Source organism: Rosa chinensis, chromosome 1, assembly GCF_002994745.2.
Source record: "Rosa chinensis cultivar Old Blush chromosome 1, RchiOBHm-V2, whole genome shotgun sequence".
NCBI classification, from domain to species: domain Eukaryota; kingdom Viridiplantae; phylum Streptophyta; class Magnoliopsida; order Rosales; family Rosaceae; genus Rosa; species Rosa chinensis.
In genome coordinates, this window is record NC_037088.1 from 30244087 (window position 1) to 30256688 (window position 12602).

Genomic DNA, 12602 nt, shown 5'->3' on the forward strand with positions numbered 1-12602 from the left:
TCGTGGCTGAAGCTGAGGTATCTAGTTGGCAGCAGAACTGGTAGGAAGCAAATTTGATCTGGCTTTGCCATTGTTATGACTTTCGCTTTGTAGTGAACTCTGAGGAGTATTTACGTTTTATTTTGTGATGGCAATTTAATTCGTAAGCTTATGTAATATATAACTCTGTTGAGCGGGTGTATATTAACTTGGGTTGGTTCAGGGCATCAGTATGTACTTGTTTTAAGGGAAAGATGTTCCAGGTATTTGTATTGATGACTGAACGTTCACGCATATATAATTATGGGGTTATATATATTGATTTTTATTTGTGTAAAAATCAGGGGCGTGACAAATGTTGTGGCAGATGTGCTAGCTAACTATGGTGCATCACATGAAGGTACTCACAGATGGGATTCGTTGCCCCAGTTCTTGTCTTCTGCCTTTGGTCGAGACTTTGTTTCATGGCCGGCCTATAGATTTGCTTGTTGATTATTTGTTCAGTCCTTGTTTTCCTCTTTCTGGAGTTGGGTCTGATGTCCTTGTTTTACTGTTTCCTTTGCTTTCTTTCTCTTTGTAGCATGGGATCAAATATTTTGATGGTCATTGTTGTTGGTTAGTAACTTGGTGTATTGTTCCTGGCTGGCTTTGGTCTAGTCCTCCAGCCAGTTTGTACTCTCCTTTTTTCTTTAATAAACTTTCGAGAGGGGACGAGGAGTTAGTCCCTCTCTCGCTTTTCCAAAAAAAAAAAAAAAAAAAAAAAATCTTTGCAAATGACTTGTCCCTAATGATTTGTTCCATTTTTTTGTTACATAAGAAAATGGCAGCAAAGAGTAGAGGAATGAGAAAGAGAAAAAGGGTAGAAGAAGATGAGTATCATGAAGAAGATATAGACATGGCATCATTGCCAACAACCCTCCCTCCCTCCCTTAAAGCGGTATGCATATGGGCCAAAGAAACACTCACAAATGGGAAGACAATTATCTGCAATTTTGATGAAAAGATTTTTGGACATTTGTTTAAAACTGGTGTGAATAAAAACGATGTTAATAACTTTGTCACCATGAAGGAAGTATCGGGCAGCTGCATCAGCATCTATATGAGGTGATCTACTAGCTTTAGTTGGAATCTAAGAATATACATGTCCTAAAAATTGTGGTTTCATGTTGCATTCTTTGATTTGTAGCCACCTTTATGGTGTGTTGAAGAAGTCAAAGATGGTGGACATGGTTGGATTTATGGACAGTACAAAAACTGGTGCCATTGGGTGTGGCAATCCAATTGAGCGTTCCCGTGCAATAACCGATAGGCTGAAAAAGGCAAAGCGTGGCCAGATTATTTTGTTGCCATATAACTCAGGGTATGCACTCTTCAAATATTGTATACATGCATTATGAAACTGATATGCTGCTGAATATTGTGATTTGACGTCTCTCTCGTCTTCAAATGTGACTTTTACTTGGTTTTTTTGCTTTGAAGTTGTCACTGGATGCTGACTGTAATAAACTCTGAAGAAGATACTGTCTACTTCATGGACCCATTAAAGAGGAGACTAATTACGGGAGAGTGGAAGAACATTGTTGACGAGTAAGTGAATGTTTTTTAGTAATTCTCGTAATTTAAACTGATGTTTGTAGTTGTGTATATTCTGTGAATTAACAAAAAATTTCTGTTAATATTAAGCGGCATCAAAATATATAATGCACAAGTCAAAAGGCAAGGCAGAAAAGCAACTACTTGGAAAAACTGTGCGGTACAATTTATGAAACAGTTTTTATAATTTTAGTTCTAAGAAGTTGACTATTCTAGATTTTTTTTGCATAGTTGGTATTTAATATAATATTTTTAGGGTATTCCGGAGCAAAAGACCGACAAAGATTGTGGATATTTTATAATGAGATACATGAAGGAAATAGTGGAGGATAAAAACTTGGACTTTTTCAGCAAGGTAAGCAAAACTAGTTTAGGTCGCTTGGATTATGGCTATTGAAATATGGGTTACTGTGATTTTGCATGTATTCTGGTGGATATGTATATATAGTTTTGGTTGTTGATTGCTCACTGGCAATTAATGTTCTTCTATTTAGTCCATGTATCTTGGCCTTGATACAGTAAAGATATATATGTTATCTGTTCATGTCAATTACCTGTGTATTGCTTAGAAGTTCTATAGAATCTTGTTTTATTGGCTGGTTAGAGTTGCTTTTATATATATATATATATATATATATATATAAATGTTGCATAGATTCATTGTTGTTGCACAATTGAGTTCTATAGATTCTTTTTAGGAATTATGTCAACTATTAAGTACAAACCATTTTGTTTCAGTGGGAGAGAAGAAGTAAAGCAGCATATTCCCAGGAGGATATCGATGTGGTCAGAACTAAGTGGGCAAAGTTTGTGGTTAAAACATATATGTAAGATTTGTGTTGGTACTTCTTGGAGACCTAGTTCAAAGTTTGTGGTTATGTTTTGGTTGGACATGATCAGTAGCTAGTACTCTGAATTGATATGTAAGAAATACTTTATACAATTGGGTACCCTATTTCTAGTTTCGGTGTGTTTTGGCAATGTATGACAATGATGTGCTAGTAAATGACATTTGAACTAATATGTGTTTCATATTTGCCCATTTCCAGAATCAGTACGCGTAGTGCTTATTCAATTCAAACAACATATATAAGGCTATTAACTATGGTAGTACAGTATCATCAGACAACACATAAATTTACACATATAATACCTATTGTCTGAGGAACATTCAAACAACAGTTTTACTAAAGGAGACATTGTGTGCAATTCCTTGCAACGACATGACCACACTATCACTGATGTCTGAGGTTCATTCAACACAACAGATGCTTCCGGCACATTGTTATCTCAAATGCATTCAGACAACACTTACATCTCGTAATCTGTTATCTTAAATACATTTCAGACAACAGGGGAAAAACGTATGTGTAGTCTGAGGTTCATTCAAGACAACAGATGCTTCCGGCACATTGTTATCTCAAATGCTTTCAGACAACACTTACGTCTCGCAATCTATTATCTTAAATACATTTCAGACAACAGGGGAAAAAAGTATCTGTAGTCTGAGGTTCATTTCAGACAACAGATATGTCCTGTTATATTAAATATCTTTCACACAACAGAAACATGCTTGGTCGATATATCATGAGACAACAGCGGCTAGATGAAGTCTTGTTTGAGGTTCATTTCAGACAACAGTATTCACGTATTTTTGTTGTTGGAGATTCATCAGACACAACACAACATTTAGAAAATAGTTGTCCTAAAATAATTTCACTCAACACCAAAATAACAAGCAGTTGTCTAAGTCAACACACATTAGATTTTGGGTAAATTCAGACAACAAATTTTTGCTTATATGTGTTGTGTGACTGAGCAACAGACAACTGTTTATCGATAGTTGTCTGAATGAGGTCAATCAGACATCAGGCTACTAGACAACAGCAGGTTTTTCATTCAGACAACAGTCGTTCGACAGTTGTCTGATTAACTTTGTGGTATAGTGTATAAAATAACTAGATTTTATTCTGTAAGAAATATATATTTATATTTTATTATATTCATGAGATAGTTCAGTCACGTATTCTTAGTCTCATTCCTTCTCAATCATGCACATTGATTACTTAACATTTTGTAGTTACAATTATATCATTTGGCATATAAATTCATATTCAATGCATATGAGTTTTTCCATACATATGCAAATTATAAAATCGTGATTAAATTATATAAGTGCTAGTAGCCAGCAAGCAGGTACATACATATGCATGTTACAGTTAATTGATTTATATACATAAGCCTATTTTCTATTAGATCATCTTATTTACAAATTAAATTTGCTTTCGATGAAAATTATTCTGCCATGATATCAGGTTAGCTATTCTTGATTTATGACTAGTTTACCGTTATATGAAACTAATATTTCCTATAATATATAAAATGTTACTATTGAGGTATGTGCATCTTAACTATGAGATATTGTTTGAATTATACGAGTTATTATTTCATTGCACTTATGTACATGGTAGTAAATCTTTTGCATACTATTGAATATGTTAATAATTTAAATTTAAATGTGATTGACCTAAAGTCTATTGCAGCTCTTTATATGTTGTCAGGTCAATTACAAATAACATTTGCCTTTTGTTTCCAGTAGCTTCTATTTCGTTGGAGTTGCATATCATAATTAATAAGTGTCTATATTTTCTTTCATATCTAAAATGATGCTATTCCAAGTTTTGGTGATAAGTATTAATTTTGTCTCATTATTAGATTTTAATAGAGTTATTAGCAGTAATATTTATTGAGTTCTTGAGTTATTGCAGAGAAAGAAATAGTGATGGTATGTTTTCTTTTACTCTCAAATTTAAGTTTATATACACATTATAAGATATACATATGCTACAATATATTGTGTTAAGTGCATATGTGCACACAAATGCAACAAGTTATCTCATAAACAAGAATGCTCCTACAATACTTGTAAGTTCAATTCGTGAGAAGTTTTATTTTGCTTCAATAAATCATTGAGGAGTTATTTTTGATTTCAATAGAGGGGGTTACTATTTGAAATTTTAACTATTTCATTAGTATTCTTTAGGAAAATACTTCAGTACATTAATGTACCGATACATCAAGTAGACTAAGTTCAATACAGATGTAGACTAGCTCGGTACAAGGGTAGACTAACTCCATACATGTCTAACCATGTACTGAGCTAGTCTACCTCTATATTGAACCCAGTCTACTTGATGTATCGGAACATTAATGTATTGTAGACGATCCCTATTCTTTAATGTTTATTATTACGGACTTTTACATAACTGATTTTGTTATGACTTATGAGTATAATTCTCTCATGAAGAGCGTATATCTTTGAGATGTGGGGGTAAGCTCTAGTTGTAACTCCCATTATATTTATAAACATATCTTGAAGAACATTTAATATCATAGTAATCTGGGGGTTATGCTTTATTCAATATCAAGAAATGTGGGGGTTATGGTTTATATTTTTTCACCATTTTATATTTACTTCAATGCTATTTTTAAATGCCCTATGGTAATGTGGGGGTAACACTAGTAGTGATTTATCTTACGTGATCATTAAATAATTTGTGTAGAATTATAAATTATCTTATTCTCATATGGAGGGAAAACACTCCTATGAGAATTGTGGTTGATGGTTTATTTGAGGCTTGTAGATAAATTAAAATGCAGGTTTTGCGAGCTAAAGGGACAAGCAAGATATGACTTAGGAAAATTAAAATAAATAAAATATGGCATAAGTCATATATATGCCTTGCAGATGAGGCTCTTATAGTCTCGAGGAGGAGACTATATATATAAAATTGCTGAAGGGGGATGTGCTTAAGTCCATAAGGGAGTCACCTAGGGAGGTAACCCAACTTCTGTGATTGGAGATCCCATGAAGGAAGTTCAATGTGGTAGAAACAATCCATACTGCGTGACTCAAATATAGCACACATAAATTTTAAGGACATATCCAAAAGAGATATTGTCCTGTGCATCCCTAAGGCATTAGGTGCTATATTAAATGTGACGTTAGGAAGGGAAAACAATGATACCCTGAATGAGTTTCGAGACGGGCAAACTCCCGCGGGGTCCGGGCACACGTACCCTTGGAGAACTCACCTAAGTGAGAGTTGTTCGTGAGGCCGCGACAATGAAAATTGGGCTGTTCTCTAATACTCTCATGAGAATCAAGATACGCGCACGGCCATAAATGCGCCAACACGCGAACCTGTCTAATTACCCGTACTGTGTGTGTGATATGTTAAAGTTTGGTCAAAGGTATCAAAGTTCAAGACTGTGTCACTTTGGTTCCTCAAATGGAGACTATCACACTAAGCTAGGTTGAAACCCGAAAGGTACCTATGCCGATTGCACAGTAAAAGCACTCACTTATTTTGTTTTAAATGATTTTATTTTAATTTTAAATAAGTGGGGGATTGTTGGAAATTTTATGATTTAAAATTAAAATATATATTATTTATTTCTTTATTTATTTTGGGGTTATTTTCTTTTTGTGTTTATTACTCTATTTATGGTTTAACGGTTTTATATTTTAAATATATGATTATTATCTGACCGTTATATGGTTAATGAGGTTATTGATGGTATGGTAAGTGTGCCCTATATAAGGGTGCGTGGCTATGGTTGGAAGGCATATGGTGAGGCATGAAACATGTATATGTGTGGGAGTTTAGATTGTCAAATAATGAGGGTATACATGACGGTATAATCCACCATAATGCAACCACTCTAGCCAAATACCTCTACCAAAGATATTCTTACAAACTATACATATACATACTTTACTTATACACCGTTTTGAGTGCACGGGTGATTAAGGTTCAATGGAGTTTCTTAGCTACACGACGGAGCTTGAAGAGTTGTTATATCTTGGGGAAGTTCGTCATTCAACCATGTGCAATAGGGGACGAATTTTCTCTTAGGATAGTGCGCTTGCACGCCTCGAATCGATAAGTTTTTCTATATAAAATCTATATATTTTATTATTTTCTTACTTTATTTTATTTTCTCATCTATATCATTATTCTTATTTCTCAAGATATTACCATATTATTATGTGTTTTATTTTTACAGGAATTCCGTCCCATATTTTTTACAATAAAATTCCACAAAGCTGACACTTTGTATTTGCATATACATTTGTTGTACCCGGAGGGCGGCGTGGTGGAGGAGTTGAGAAGCTTGAGGGAAGACCATGTTTGATGATTGTAGGCATGCTGTGGAGGGCAAGGGTGGCGGGGTCCTCTTCTATTGAGAAAACACAAGGGTCTGGACTTCCACAGTCAACCTGTAGGGAGCAAAGGCCGCACGTGACAAACAAGAGGACTGCAGAATTGCAGCAGCGTTTGTCGGCTTGAGCCGAGCTTGTCGGCTGCAGCAGGGCTTGTCCCCAAGTTCTGCTGCTATGCTACGGATTTCAATGCTGGAGAACAAACTTGCGATGTGATGTGCAGATTGAGAACAAATTAAAAAAAGAATAAATTCGTTTTGGGTGGCTGTGGTCCCACGTGATGTGCTATAGCAGATGGAAAGAAGACTCCCACGTGATGTGCTCTAGCAGATGGAAAGATGGAAAGAAGACTCCCACGTGATGTGCTATAAACAATTATGCAATGCCATGGTCCCACGTTATGATGCTATGTTGCTACTTCTTTTTTGGTTTTTTTTTTTTTTTTCGATGGTTTGCTATGCTGGGACTTTTCAAGGCGGGCAATAGCAATTTTGAGAGAGCCTTGGGTGATGGAAAAATAAATTTGACCAGGTGGTTCGTGAAATACTTCAAGATTCGAGTTTCGGGTTTTAGAGGAATACAGTGCACGGATTGACAGGTATGTTTCTTGGAATTCGGGTTCGAAATTCAGGTATGTTTTTTGGAATTTGGGTTTTGGATTTCAACAGAATACGGTGCAAGTTCAAGGATTGAACCTGCTCTGATACTAAGTAAAAAATAAGACTTCAAGGTATTTGGAATGCTTCAATAATGATGTTCATCTCCAAAAAATATATATGGAGGTACAAGTATAATCCTAATAGGAAACATCTCCTACAATTATACATAATACTTAATCTACACATACAAGGAAAGTAAATATTTACAGAATATTCTACACGCAATGTGCTTGATACAAGTGTAACTGTGTAAGGATTGCAAATAAATGATTCACGATCTTTATGTTGTATTCGGGTTGTATGTGGTTATAGTGTTGTTGTCGTCGTCGTGGTATTTAGGAAGCTAGTTTCGTTATTCACTGATGCTTATGGAGGTTACATATATATTTAATATCCTCATATTGAATCTGAGAGATCCCTAACACATTCTTCTAATCTAATTGCAATGCTGCATTAATGATGCTAGCACAGATGGAATTTAGTGGCACTACAAGAGTACAAGGTATTCAACTCTAATTTCATCAAAGGAACTCTGGCATTGAGCATAATCAGTTTCAAGGACCTAAAGTTAATATATAAGATATAGTATTGTCAAGAATCAATAAAATACGTGAACTTGTGCATATAATATTTGGAAACAGAGATTTGGATAATTTTTTTTATTTGTAAGGCAGGTGGACCAAAACAATTATCTTTTTCGATAGAAGAAGAAATAAGGTTTCTTGACAATAATGGTTTTGTGTTGCAGTTACCTTATAAAACTTCTTTTGGAGAAAAAGTTTGCTTTGCGCAGTATCGCATAATTGAGGCTCTTGTTGCACATTTCATGGGATTTTTGGAGGAACCAAGGATAATGCCTATGATATGTCATTAGTCACTTCTTGCATTTGCACAAAGGTGAGTCATAAGTTTTTATGAATTTCTTCCGTATGATTAATGAGCAGCAATTTTTTTTCCTCTAATTTTAATGGTAGTGCTATGTTTTTAAGAGTTATTCATTGTTGTCTTTATCGATCCTCGATTACAGTTGATGTTCATGTTTTCTTGCAGGTACAAAAATGCTATACTAAAGGAGGACAAAGATAAGCTTATAAATATTCTTGAAGCACAAAATCATTCTAAGGTACGAGCATTATCTCTAAAAGAACCTGTATCACATAATTTTGTGGCAGTATGTAAGTCTTTATCTTGGTGATTTGATCGTAGGTAACTCCTGAAATACGAAGGGAGCTGTTTCATAGCCACAATCATGGTGAAAAGGAGGATGACATTTTGTCAATCGATATCCTTTAATTATATGTTTGGGTAATTATTACAAATGATACCTGAACTTATCATCTATTTTATCGATGATACCTGAACTTTAATTTTGATCACAACGAGTACCTAAACTTTTCAATTTTGTTTCAAATGATATCTATCACTAACTTCCGTTAATATTCCGTTAAAAACTGACATGTGCTAAACATGTGACTCATTTTTCATGGACAAATTTGTAAAATTACTTTCTTTTTTTTGGTAATATCACTTATTTTCACTTATATTGTGGCTATAAAAAATGAGACTATCAAAAGGAAAAACTTTCTACTTCAATTAAAAATATAGAAAATTACTCATAAGTGTCATTTTGAAACTTTAATTAGCCATAAGGCCATTTATTGTTTCTTGTTCACATAAGGCCATTTAAGATCCAAACTATTTTCGGCGATGACAATTTTGCCCATCCATCTTATAACAAACAAAAATGTCTGCAATTACAAAAACAATTCTGATAACTCTCTCTCCCCCCCCCCAAGCGAAATACTCCTTCTCTCCGCCATTATGTCGGTGACTGGAACTGAATCTCCGACGCCGTTTCACAACTAGATCTCTGATGTATGACGTCGATTGCAACCAGATCTCCTCTCTCTCTCTCTCTCTCTCTCTCTCTCTCTCTCTCTCTCTCTCTCTCTCTCTCTCTCTCTCTCTCTCTCTCTCTCTCTCTCTCTCTCTCCGGCAAAACACTCATTTTCTCCACCATCACGTCGGCGACTGAATCTGAATCTCCTATGCACGATGCCGTTTCGCGATTGGATCTCCGATGCACGATGCCGACTGGAACCAAATCTTCGATTCTCTCCTCTTCCTCTTAACTCCACCGGCCGATCACATCTCCATCTTAGGTTCCCTCGATGACTCCCTCAGATTGCTCCATCTTAGGTGTGTTTTCGTCATACACCTTTTACAAGACCTTTTGATTTTACAATCAGTTTACTTTTCTCAGAGTACTTTTGCTTCCAAATTTTGATGTTCGACTTCAATTTTTCTGAAATTAGCTATGATTCATCTAATTTCTCGAATCTGTATATATTTTTTTGCTTTTGTAATGATTATCTCTAAGCTTCGTATTTTTGAACCGCACAATGCTTTTTGTTTTCACAATCACTTTAGAGGCTTTAGAGTTTCTGTGAAATTAGATTTTCTTTGTCTAATTTCTTGTGTGTTTTTGAAGGTTGCTAAAAGCTAAGGCTAAACCAAAAAAACGATGAAGAAGAAGAAAGTTTAGAAAGTAAACAATAGAAGTATGCTGATGTTCTCAAGTGTCCTAATGAAGCCTTGTTCATCTTCATGTGAGAACAATTTTTTGTTTACTATTAGATTTGATTTAAGTGATCTCTGTAGTGTCAATGCAAGACCTTCAAATTGGAGTTTCCTGATTTAAAATACGGACTGGATGAGTGTTATCTTTATAGTCAGAAGCTTAAGTTTTATTGTGACATCCCGAACCCGAATTTACCAGTTTACAAGTCTTTCGATGGGTAAACGACATTTACATTTACTTTTTGGCTCCGTTTCGACATTTTAGGGGGCCCTAAAAGTTGACTTTTTGTTTGGGTCAAAATTTGAGAAAATTTCCTTCATGAAAGTTGTAGAGGACGTTAAACCGAGCGCGTGCATATGTGGTACGTAAAAATCGGAGTTCGTATGCGAAAGTTATAAGCGAAATATGAAAGTTACTGTTTATGGTAGATTAGTATAAATTTGAAAAGTTACTGTAGCTAGGTAACTTTTCTTTCTTTTCTCTCTTCTTCCCCCGTGCTCTCTCAGTTTCTCTTCTGCAACTCTCTCTTTCTCTCTTCTGCAACCTCCTCTTTCACCACCTCTAGGCCACCAAATGGCGAGCTGCAAGCATCAATAGACTCGTCTCCTCCTCCTTATCACGCATGTGGAAGTTGTTTACAACGATTTGGCCGGAAATGTGGAGATCGAAACCAACATTTTTACTGTAGCGAATTGGTCAACGCCGATTTCCGGCCGCCTCCGGTCATAAAGTCAGGTCCATTAGAAGCGCCTTGAGCCACTCTTCATGCTCACCAAGTTTCATAACCCAGATCGAAGCATGGAGGAAGAAAGCATAATTGGAAAATTTCACTATACTTCGGAGTGCTTAATTGTTCGGCTACTTCAAGGTATTTTCTGCTTGAGAAAGTTATTGGAAATGTTGAGATGATGCTGTGGATGAAATTTGGTGGCCGGAGGAGGAGTTGGCCGCAGCATGAACAGTGTCACCGGAATAGTGCGGTGTATGAACAGTGATTTATATTCTGTTTTTTTTTAGCTAGTTAAATCCTATAATTTTTGTAGAGGTTGAATATGTGAATTTAGTGAATTTTGGAGAAGCTTGGAATTAATTATGAATTTTTGAAGTTTATGGTTTCGATTATCGAATTACGAGAATCCGGCCGTCGGATATCTCTCGGTTCTGCCTTGGAACCTTTAAATTAACGAAATGGTATTAGTGATATAATTTGGGTTGCATCCGAGGAGAAATGGAGATGTAATTATGAGGAATTGATTTTAGGAATCGTATAAATTTGTCAAATAACTATTCACGGAATATAATTGTGTACAGGGCGATGTACCGAGCTACTGCTCGACGAAGGAAACCATTTGTGTGGTCGCCTAAATAGTACTGTGAGTGGACATTTGTTTTTAAATTAATTCTGCATGCAGTATTATTATTTTCTTCCAATTGAGATTTAATTATGTTTTGAATATTTGAGCGTTGATTTATCGAGATTTATTTATGGATTACGAGATTAGTATTGAAATTCCTTCCCGAGGGCTTTTAGTAGATTTTTGAGATAGTCATTCATGAGTTATTGAGTTGGGAAATGATTTTCGGAAGTAACTGATTCGGAAAAATATTATGAGAATTATTGTTTTCGAATATTAGTTTTTATGAAGATATACGAGTGCGAGAGATTTAGCAAATATTTGAGCATGATTGATTTATCGAGATTTATTGGGTTTTGAATTCCGCACTTATCAGACTTGGGTTAGATGGAGCCTTCTTTCCGAAAGCAATTATTGAATTATAGAGTATGTGATTATGCTTTCGAGGATTTATTGAGATATTGAGGTTTGAGTTAGCGAGTTATTACTGAGTTATGCTTTCGGTGAATTATTATTGATTTATTGAGGTAATATCGAGTTTCTTTCCGAAAGCAAGTGATTGAAAGAGGTTATTTTCAGTTTCTTGAGGAGGCTATTCAGTTTATTAAGGAGGCCAGTTTTGGCGCATGCGTATCTTACCTAGTTGGCAGTCCCTTCTAGGTAATAGTCTGGTTGGCAGTCCCTTCCAGACTACAGCCCGGTTGGCAGTCCCATCCGATGCATCACCTGGTTGGCAGTCCCTTCCAGATGACATGAGGTAGTTAGTCGGCAGTCCCGTCTACTACTTGTGGTTAGTCGGCAGTCCCGTCTACTACATGTGGCTAGTTGGCAGTCCCATCTATCCACCGCCTCCTATTCCGGTTGGCAGTCCCTTCCGATGCGTCATCTGGGTGGCAGTCCCTCCTAGATGGCATGAGATGACTAGACAACAGTCCTTTCTAGTCATCAAACGAGCCTCATGAAAAGGATGTTTTTATAAGGATTGAGGATGAGATTTTAAGAGGTTTCAAGATGTTCTTGTTACGTGATTGAGATTTCAGTAAAGAGGGTGATTAAGAGTGTTTTCAAGATTGTTACTGCATGCGAGATTTTAGAGAATAACTTGGGAAAGCATTAAGTTTTACTTATACATTTGAAAGTACTTAATTTTCGTCCACTCACTCTAACGGATTTTAAATGTTTTCCCCTGGGCCCTTCGGTTTTAAATG

At 35.7% G+C, this 12602-nt stretch overlaps 1 long non-coding RNA gene across 1 annotated transcript; it reads left to right on the forward strand.

Moving 5' to 3' along the window:
• The first annotated feature begins 1826 nt into the window (after nt 1–1826).
• Nucleotides 1827–2593, forward strand: LOC112164778. The gene is made up of 2 exons (XR_005807470.1): nt 1827–1927; nt 2311–2593. It is a non-coding gene; the product is annotated as an uncharacterized LOC112164778 (long non-coding RNA).
• Nucleotides 2594–12602: the final 10009 nt, after the last annotated feature.